An 11,498-nucleotide genomic window follows, 5' to 3' on the forward strand; every position below is an offset into this window, starting at 1 on the left:
TTTATCAGGTTGTAGCTGTCTTACTTACGGGATAGATTAGTTTTTCAACATTGATAAACTTTCATTGCGTCTAATCTCTCAAGTCTATGATAAACTTTCGATTTTTCCCACAAATTTTGTTTTTACTATTAATCATCTTTGTTAAAAAATTTCTTTCGCTCACAAACAGTTGTTTACTTTTTTGGAGTTCATAACATTTACTTACTTGAAATTGAAACGCTGAAACATATCGGCCATTATTAGAAACTCGATTAATGCGAGAAAGCAAACATCGCGAAAAAAAAGTTTTGTGAGAACGACATCAGAAAAAATACAGTAGAATCTCATTAATCCAGACAAATAGGGAATCCATGTTGTACGAATTGATGAAAGTACGGTTTAAACTAGAGATGTGTCGTTCATGAACGAACGGGTCAAAAAGAACGAATCCCTAAAATGAACGGATCCGTTCGTTCACTTAAAAAATGAACGAACGTTCTTTTGAACGATGAGCAGTTTGGAACATTGTATTGATGCACTTGTTATAAAATCGCATATTGTGGATTCCAGCGGTAACAGAAGGACAGTTTGTACAAAATAATCGATGTATTTTTGTTCGTGAGGCCATCAAAATACATATTTATTGAAAAACTGATGCATAGACTTTGATACAGATCATGGTAAGTTGCTGAAAAAGCCAAAGCCAGGAATATTTTGTTAGTAACTTTTTTTTTTTTTAATTCAAATTTAAAAAACGGTAACGGAAGGACATTTTTGGAATATGATTTTCACGCTATCATGTTCTCCCCAAATGTTCAGCCAAACTGTAAAAGGGAAAATTCTACAAAAATTAGGGCACATACTAGAGTGTTCAATCATTACAATTTCAGCTCTAGTTAAAAAAAATATTTTAATTAGAGAAATTATGTATTTGTTGAGGGTAACGGAAGGACAAGAAGTCGAAAGCGATTAAACTTGGTAAATTTCAATTTACAAACATATTCAGCTAATACAGCAGTCTGAAACGATGCTATCGAATGCCTGAGTCATCTGTTACAATTCTGAATTCTGAAAATACTCAATAATTTTATCAAGACCCATAGAACATTTATCTTCTCTCTCAGGGAGTACAAAGATTATTCCGACATTATTATGCATTCTCAAATAAGATATTTCTATGTCTTCACCTTCTATATGAAGTACCTGTCCAACATTGCTCTTTGTTAATTTCTTTCCCTTCCATTCAACTGATAAAACTTGTCCAAACGTTAATGAATCCCTTGGCATATTCTCACGACTTAATGCTTTTGATTCAGCTTTATCTTCATTTTTAACTTTATTTATAACTGTCAGTCTGTTGACTTTGAAGTGAAAATCCTTCAATTTGTTGGAGTACTCACTATATTCAATAACAGAACTTGTTGCAGGGTTCAAATAGTGCATATTTTGAGTGCCAGGATGAGATTGATGGATATTACTTTATCTTTTTAACCGACTTCAAAAAGGAGGCGGTTATCAGTTCATACCGTATGTATGTTTTTTTTTTTTTGTTTGTCCACTCATAGCGTCTCACCTAGTGATCCGATATTGATGATTCTTTTTTTAATGGATAGGGGATGGCTCAACTTAGGTCCCATTACTTTGTTTGACCATATTTGTTCTTTAGAAAAAAAGTTATGGGCAAAAAACAAAAAATTTCATGCAATTTCCCTATTAAATGATTAAAATGATATTGTAGCGAAGTTCGCCCTATTCATCCGTGGAAAACGGTGGCTCAGTGGTAAAATTCTCGCCTCCCACACGAGCGATCCGGGTTCAAATCCCGACTAGGACAAAGTGAATTTTACTAAATTTTCGTTTCTACTGTTTCCCGTATTTTCTCGAATGTTCTATTAATTTCTGTATCTTTCCAAGTCGGGAAAGTTCCAGCACTTTCTCAAGTTGTATATAAGGAGACGTAACGTTCATTCCTGGTTCTGAATAAAGATCTCGAGTTGAGACTAACGAGTATTCGCTTCATTTGGCTTTCACATTGTCTTCGCTATCTTCATCTACGCGACAGTATGAAACTCATTGTTATAAAAGTTTGGTGCCATATAACAGTAATATTAATAGTAATTGTAATGATAATTTTGAATGAAGGCTTCTCTGAAGCAAGCATTAAATTTCTTCAAGGGATACTTCGATAATGAGGAATCTGGCGCTGTCGCCTCATTTTTGGCGTAAATAATTTTATTTTAGTAACCCTGCTGATTTATAGTAACCCTATGTGAATTATCAAAATCTTCCTTTCTTCAGTGCTATTGCTCCATAGTAGGGGTAAACCTAACTTGGAAGCGAGGTGATGCAGTAATTAGGATCTGCTTAGCCTTCACAATGCTACTATTAGGTTTGCCTCAACTACTCTGCAGTATTTTTATCGTTATCGTCTATGCCGATAACAGATGATCGGGGCTAAGTAAGAAAAGACAGGATTGCATCATGAGCAACTTAGATGCTGTGGAACGTAAATTAGTTAGGAAAACAGCAATACTTAAATGGTTATAATTAAATTAACTACGCATGATTTCCAGAGATTAACAAAGATAAGTTTTTAGTGCTAACCGCTTAAAGTTTAACGCGTGTCAAGAGTTTTTTTTTTTTTTTAGTATGGAGCATTTTTAAGAAAAAAATGTGAAGTTTCGTGATGGTAACTTCTTACTATTTCTGAAATACCTACATTTACACTAAAAAGAATGAAATAAAAAAATTTTGAAAAAAAATAGAACCGACTTCAAAATTGCTCTAAAAAGTGAAAAATAATTTTATTCTTTAAACACCATCGATAATGCTTTTAAACATAATTTTTGAAGTTGGCGCAAAAACGATGGATAAAATCATTCACAGCCATAACTCAAATACAACTATAAATTTAACCAGGCCCAGTTTCTTCCCTATCACATACATTATGCATTGATGACAGCAAATTTGAATAACGATATAAATGTTTCGTTCGTAACTTTGGATGCTTTTCTGAAAAAAAATATGAACGAAGCATGGTTACCCTGGATTTTACGTTTTGTTTTTGCGCCAACTTCAAAAATTATGTTTAAAAGCATTATCGATGGTGTTTAAAGAATAAAATTATTTTTCACTTTTTAGAGCAATTTTGAAGTCGGTTCTATTTTTTTTCAAAATTTTTTTTTGAAAGTTGATTTTTAAATTTACTGATCTCTTCGCAATACGTTTAAAGGTCAAACCAATGCTCTCAACAATCCTTTCCTGTGACTTGTGGCAGCAAATCGGAAAACACTTTCAATATTGTATTGTTCCAACATAAATATTAAGTTTGTAAGCAGCTGTTTCTGCTTAAATTGGCTTTTCATTTCAAGCATTTCAAAGCAAAATGATTTTCATAGGGATTTTTAAGTGTTGTTTTCATGATTTTCATCACATACAATAGAAGAAATAAAAACATGAAACTTTTTTTTTTTAAATATTTTTTTTTAATGAAAGCACACTTAATTTTTGTACGAATATTACTTACGAGGGACATGAGTCTGCTTAGCATGAAAAAACATTAGTTTCTATACAGAATATGTTTTTGGTGAACTAACTGAGATGTAGTATTTTGGTAACGGAATGACATCAAATTGTCACCTTAGAAATAGGCCTAGTTCATGGTTGAAAAAAAAAAGACATTTTAAAATACTTAACAAAAAGTTTAACTACACATTCAAAATATAAAAGTTAACCTAAATATTATATTCTGATAACAAGTTTAGTGAAAATACAGCATGTAACAAAAAATCCCTTGGCATATTTTTGTTCTGTAAACACACAAAGAGAAAACTTGATTTTGCCCATAGTTTTCTGAAAGTCATCAAACTACAGTAAAACCTGTAAAGTTGACCACCTTTGTAAGTTGACCACCTGTCTATATTGACCGCTTTTGTCAGGAACGGAATTAGTCCTATCTTATATAATGAAGGAAAACCTCTGTAACTTGACCACCTCTCTATCTTGACCACCTGTCTATCTTGACCACTTAAGAACACCAAGTTTGGTTTGGAGTATTGTAAAAAACCCTTTGTAAGTTGACCACTTGGTTTATTTTTTTAAATTTTATTTAGCAAATTATTTTTTTATAGCTTTCCAAGAATATTTTTGATGCTAGACCAGCATTTTACCAACTAAATGAAACAGCAGCATAACTAAATCTCCTTTTGAGTTTAACCACCTGGGAAAACTACTAAGAACCCCTTTATTCTCCAAACTTGTTTTTCTTTTGTTGTTAAGCGAAAAATTTGTAATTTTTGATCAGCTATAATTTTTTAGGAACTATTAATATAAAATGAGTAACTTTTCATAAACAATAAGACTTTTTCTTTTTTGATCAATTTACTGAAATTTTAAATTTGCATGACACATTATACGTCATTCTGGGAAAATAATAATTTAAGATATTATTCAAATATTTTTAGAGATTATTTCTAAGTAATGCTAAACAATGAAAGTGAGTTGAACAGAAAGAGTAGGTGTCAATTAGTCAAGAAATGAATACATGGTGTAAGAATTACAAAAAAAAAAAAAAAACCTTTCCCACTTTATAAGTTGACCACCTGTCTAAGTTGACCACCAAAGTACTGCACCGCAAGTGGTCAACTTACACAGGTTTCACTGTATATGGGAAAAGCAGGGTAAGATTCAAGAAATTCATTTATTTCTGAAGAGAATATGGTATATGGCAAGTGGCAGAATATTAAATTTAAAATTCAAGCTCATGCTCCTTTTTCCTGGAATTCCCCATTGAAAAAAATTACATTCATCTTCAAATTTTTAACAATCAATCAATCTCAAATTTCCTTTTTCTCAGTACATTACACTAAATTCATTTGAACCTTTTCGCTTTCTGCTTTATTCACCATTTTTCTTGAATCGTTGCAGTTCATTTGCAATTTTCCAGTGTATCCATTAGTAATGTTTTGTGTAACTTGTTTGGGCTACTAACAACATATTTGGACATTCAATTTCCTGTCCCACGCACTTGCTAAAATCCTTCTCACACTGCCGCCAAATTTTTTTCTAAAACTACCTTTCTTTTTGTCTTCTAAAACTTCCCTATCTTACTACCATCTATATTGATTTTGCTTTATTTTTAACTTGCTTGGCGACTTCCAAGTCACTTATTTTACATTCAATATTCAGAAATTTTTAATAAGTATTATTGCTGTGTATTTTTCCCCCATTAAAAAAAGTGTTACGTTTTTTTTTTTTTTTTTTCTATTTTTCCCCAGTTTGCATCGGTACTGTATGGTATTATTTTGATGCTCCCTAATATTTTTAGGCGAGTCTTTTTTTTTTTTTGAAGTAAGTTATCCGGTATTCCGACTGAGGTACCGATATTTTGTTGTTACCTTTTTTCGTTATACATGGTCTATTGGTAGTAATGTATGTATATTGTATATATACCAGTGCTGTAGCTGGAAAATCTTGTTGAAATGGAACCTGCGATTTTTGGAATGGAAAACATATCTTACCATTCGGCAACTGAGAAATATCTTACAAAATTAACTATAATTGGCTTTTTATCTAAACCTGAATAAAGTTTTTTTTTAAATTCATTTTTCATAGGCATATTTTCTTACTTTTAAGATGATTTTAGTTATTGTTCCTTCAAAGAATATTACTGATCTTATAAAACATTTCGAATGTACGTGAGTATGTCGGGCAGCGAGATCACCTGACACTTTTTTTTTTTAATGAACGAATTCGTTCAAATGAACGACTTAAATGAACGGATCAAAAGAATGAACGAACCTCTAATGAATGGATCATTAAAAAGAACGACATCGCCCACCTCTAGTTTAAACAAAGTAACTGAAAAAAAAATATTATTAAATAAAAACAAAAAACTCGACTGCGTAAAAACCAAAAAAACTAAAAAGAAAAAAATGTATAAGCCCAGTAGTTTAGAATGTTGTTAAGTAATACTGAATAACTACACAATTGAAATAGTTTCATAATCGATACACACATAAGACAAATCATAAATTCAAAAGTAAAATAAAATGATCAACAGTCGGGGCCGATTCCTTTTGACCATATCCTGTTGTACTATGGGAAAGTCTTCATGATTCAGGAAACAGCTATATAGTTGAACCTATTTTACATCAAAAAAAAAAAAAACCATTTCATAGTAATTAATAAAATTATAACGAATTGAATAATGAATTATTATCTAATATTAAATGTGTTTAAAAGACTACATAAGATTAGAACATTGTTTTATGTTCCTAAAAATATCTTTATTAAAAACCATGAATATGTTGTACCTTGAAAACACGGTAAAATATTTTTGACTGTCCCAAGGTACAATCACCACGCGGTTTAAGAAAAACCAAATTAATGGTCAATCTAGATGCACTGTCATTATTTTCTCAAAACCAAAATATTTAAAGTACTTCTCTTTAATAACAAAATGAAATTCAGTTGATTAGTTTCACAAATACAAATACAGAAAATGGAAAACAAAAATGAAGAAAATGTTTTGGAGTCATGAAATGTTCTTTCTCTCATAAAATCGTCAATTTTACTCATTTGATGCTAGTTTTTGAAACTGAAACAGACCAACCAAAATGTATATAATTGATGCTCAGATTGCTGATAAACGTAAAAAGTAGACTGTAGCTGATATTTTGAATCTACAAATTATAAAATTTTAGTTTTTGAAGCTACAATTAATTTTAAATGAAAATTAAACACACACCACACGCCTCTCTCTCTCTCTCTCTCTCTCTCTCACACACACACACACGCGCGCGCGCGCGCACACACATAAACATACCAAATTTATTTTGAAGTTTTAAGTTTTCACTTCTGTCGGCAGTCCCATGACTGACTATTTTTTTTTTTTAAATTGTTGCATTAAAACGCATTTTTAAACTTTTTATTTATTTATTTTTTTGGAATGACACGTAGAGGAAATTATATTTTACTGAAGGTATTGTAATCTCCCCGGAAAAGAAAAAACTATTTCAATTTCATTGAAAAGGATCCAATGTGGTAGTTTTCAAAAAGTAGTTACTGTCGTCATTTTCCCCCCTATATGGAACAGGGGAATGACAGTGCTTATTACAGAATTAAATTAACTTTCAGAGACAAGGTAGTGACAGTCATTAAAAATACATAACGAGATTTAATTAAGGAACATTCAACTAAACTTGACTCTCTTTATTTTAGAAAAGAGAACCAATTAAGATTATTTCTATAAAGAGCCCACAGTTCAAGGACTAATTATGGATTAATATAACTATTGCCGCATGTGAGAATCATTAATTCCATTCTTCGACGAAATAAAAGCAAAATCAAAGGACATTTTTTTTTGTCAGACCAGTGCAAACTTTGAAAAGTCTTTATTTCCATATTCTACAATATTACACTGTAGTTGTTAATGGATTGAACAAGAATTTCTTTGCAAATATATATGGACTTCTGACATTTTAGAACTGATTTTGGGTGTTAGGGACACACAGGAGGAATAACATTTATCATGCAAAAAAAATTACTGAAATGAATAATAATAACAGAGTTTTGTTTTAGCCAATTTCACATACATCAAAACATTTTATTAAAGCATTCTACCTTCAGTTTGTTTTTTAAACAATTTGACGTTTTTGGAGCAAGGAGAAGACTGTCGCAGTTTAGAGAAAATGACCCCTACATACAATATATGTACAAGCATTACGTACTTAATGGCTATTATGCCTTAAAAATAGGGTGGTTACTTGGTGCTTTAGCGGATTTAACGCTTTTCGACAAAACTGCATAAAAGATGTTTAATGCAGATTCGTTTTACGGGATTACAAAAACGGAAAAATGAGAGCTTAAAGATGGAAAGTTAAATATTTACCTTTTTTCTATCTTTGTATTGACGAAGTATTTAGAACTAAACGTATAATCATCTTTTTAACACAATCAATAAATAAGGTAGCTATTCTTCTCAATTAAGATTACTGACTAGTTTTGAGTCTGGAAACTGAAGGACACGATGCAAAAGTTGAATTAAGTTAAACAGCTCCGAGAAAAACAGTATACAGATTTCCTTCAAAAGAAGCTACTCCAACACCTTTCGAAGTTCTAAGCACTGTACTTAGCATTGGGGGGCTCCAAACATTGCCATTGTAAGAATACTGATAGATTCTTCTATCCCCATTTGCTTTATCTGAAAACAAAGCTTTCAAAAGCCCATTGTGCACCACAAATCCATTTCACGACACCAAAAAGCCGTCACCTTACCAACACCGGAACACTGCATGCGCTGCTTCTCTCTGCTCCTTTACGTGCGATTTTTTCGTTGAAACTATTTTGCTCTGTGGCACGATCGGCAGCGTACCAGTCTCAAGAATCAAACAAGCTGCCCGTCGTGAGTTCGGTCCTCCCCCTCATATAATATTTCTGAAGTGAAAACTTCTTTAAGCGCTGGGTATTTTTTGAGATGAGAAAAAACAATTTTTCTGATATCGGTGAGACATTGTGTTTACTGTTGCCACTCTGAAAATGGACAGCAAACTGTTATGGTTGCGGTTTATATTTCACCTGATAAGTCTTCTAGTGCAATACGAGAATTTCTGAATGAAAATTTATTTATTTATTCTAAAGACGCTTTTGCATTACTTCAAGATAAAATTGGGCAGAGCTTTGATGATATGCCAATAATTTTGAGTGGGGATTTCGCCATCAACTTTGCAGATGATAAAAATCTGCCATTAATTGAATTTTTAAATGGAGAATTTAATTTAACGATGTTCGATGATTGTAATCTTAGCTCAACGAGATACAAAAGTGCAGTTGATGCAGTCTTTAAACCATGGGCGTCGAGGCCGAGGGAGGGGGTCCAAGGGGTCCGGACCCCCTCAATAATTGAGAGTCAGACCCCCATAAAAATTTGAATTTGTTAAGATAAAATCCGTCATTTTGCGGGAACCTGTCGTCCTGTTTTAGTTCCAAAAAAAGGACGATAATGCACAGTTACATAACACATAATTTATTCTGTGAAATACAGTTGTGAAAAGTTTAATTATTACATAATTGAATCAAAATGAACTTTGCTTGTACAAAAGGAAAGCAACTGTCTGCAACAAAAACTCAGAAGCAAAGAATTGCTGCTGAAACGCTGCTAATTGCAAATTAAAATCAGAGGCCTAAACTACCTCGCAGTAGGGAAAAAAAAGCAAGTTTTTTTTTTTCCAAATCCCATTTCTTCCCCTAACGTCAGCAACGATAGCCTACAACTGCATATTTACAATTTCAATGTCGAAAAACTTCCAGGAGAGGGCGCTCACCGTATCCCGAAAAAATGTCCACTCCACACTATCAAAGATCGTCTTAACTTATGTCTTCAGGGCTTCAACTGTGAAAATATTCCAAAGATCCCTGAACCCTCCCAACCCAAGAGCGTCTAAAACTTTGTGTTTAGACCTCCACTTTCGAAAAAAGTTTGGGAAAGAAGCCTTTAAATTCCTTTTCCCTACACCACCGAAAGTCATCTAAATTCAACTTTTTCGGAGCTTCAACTTCAAAAAACTGTTTGTTCCCAAACATGGCCTACAATCGTGTTTTTAAAACTTCGATTTCGAAAAAATTGCGGAGACGGTCCCCAAATCTCTCTTCTCTCAAACATCACCAAAAATCGTCTAAAACTGAGTTTATAAAAGAATAATTTCGAACATTTTCCGGGGGGTAAACCCCCGGACCCTTCCATTTCTGAGCCAAAATTATGCTTCAGTAGGTTAATTAAGCTCAAAACAAATACACAAAAATGATTAAATCCTGTTGTCTTGTGTTAACACTTCATTAGAAAAAAATCGCAAAGAGGAAAATAAACACAGTTATTTTTATCACACGTGTTGGTTAGGAAAAGTTTCTTTATTTTGTGTGAAATATGCTGACCAAGATGTTTCAGTTTTTAAGATTCATGTATTAAATGATAATGCTGATCCATTTTTACTATGTTTACATAAATACATTCTTTTTTTTTGAAGCAGCTTGAAAGTATCAGTGTTAAAGTTGGTCCCCCCTCCCCCCAATAAATTTTATCTGACGACGCCAATGCTTTAAACGATATTTAAACAGATTCAAATCAAAGTTTTTTATTTCCTATTTTGGTTACCAAAAGCTTATAATATCAGTTTTGGAATATAATAATGATGATGATGATGATAATGGCGTAAAAACATCATGATATTGAATATGAATGATATACATAAATTTGAAAAAATAAAAAAAAACAGGAATTTTTTTATTTAAATCGTATTTTTTAAAATTTGAACCTGATTTTTTTTTTTTTTTGAAATGAACCCCGAATTATCAGGCATGCCTCAAAATTCGAATTTTCCGGCATGCTGGTCAGTCTCACGGCATATCGGCTTTTCCGCCAAGTCAGCTAAAGAGAGTTAATGCAGTAAATTGATTGCGTGGAAAGTTCAGTATGTGTATTGTTTGTTATTTTTATGCATGGGAAACTGAATAACACATACAAAGAATTTCTTTTCTAATATTTCCTATATTTGCATCAATATTTACTTTATAAACGAACAGAAATAGACCAACCAAAATGTATATAATTGATGCTCGCATTGCTAATAAACGCCAAAACTAATCTGTAGCTGATATTTTGAATCTACAAATTATAAAACTTTCATTTTTGAAACTACATTCAGTTTTAAATAAAAATTAAACAAACACCACGCACACGCGTGCGCGCGCGTACAAACAGACCAAATTTCTTTTTGTAATCGTATTATAAAGTTTTCACTTCTGTCGGCAGTCCCATGACTGCCTATTTTTATTTCTTTAAGTTAAAATCTCTCTCTCTCTCTCTCTCGCCCATGCACGTGTGTTTGTGTGTGCATCAGGGGGGAATTGGTGTTAGAACCCACTGTGAAGTCGTTCTGAAACTGCTTTCCTGGATGTAATGACATCATTTAAAAAACAAATTCCTATAAAAAAATTAATTTTTGCTGAATTTATGTAACGTTGTATGTATACGTTTCGCTGAACTTATGAGTTTAACACACAAAAGTAATTTGAATCAAAATTTAATCTTTTAAAAAATTTTGAAAGATGAAAACCTTAGATGTTTTCATTTACCCCAAAGTATACGATGTATGGGTGTATGGGGTAGTTGGAAACACATAAATTGGACACTAAAATGGCAGGGAAGGTTAAACTCACAAGTAAATGTTTTTAGTTACCTTCCACGTGACAAGTAAACCTATTTGAAACCAGTTACTTTTCATTCGTAGACCTGCTGGAGATACAACACCACATAGGAACAAATATACATACATACATACATACACAAACTCATAAACACATTACCTTCCTTTGCGTCGCGCACGCGCAGTAGGGTAAAAATAAGTCAAGATACATAAACTACTGCACGCAGTAAAAATTGTATTTTTAATTCAAGAGAATAAAACATAAAACTGAAGCGAAAGTTTAAAAATGCATAACAAAATTACAAAATACGGCCTACA

Source organism: Uloborus diversus, chromosome 10, assembly GCF_026930045.1.
Source record: "Uloborus diversus isolate 005 chromosome 10, Udiv.v.3.1, whole genome shotgun sequence".
NCBI classification, from domain to species: domain Eukaryota; kingdom Metazoa; phylum Arthropoda; class Arachnida; order Araneae; family Uloboridae; genus Uloborus; species Uloborus diversus.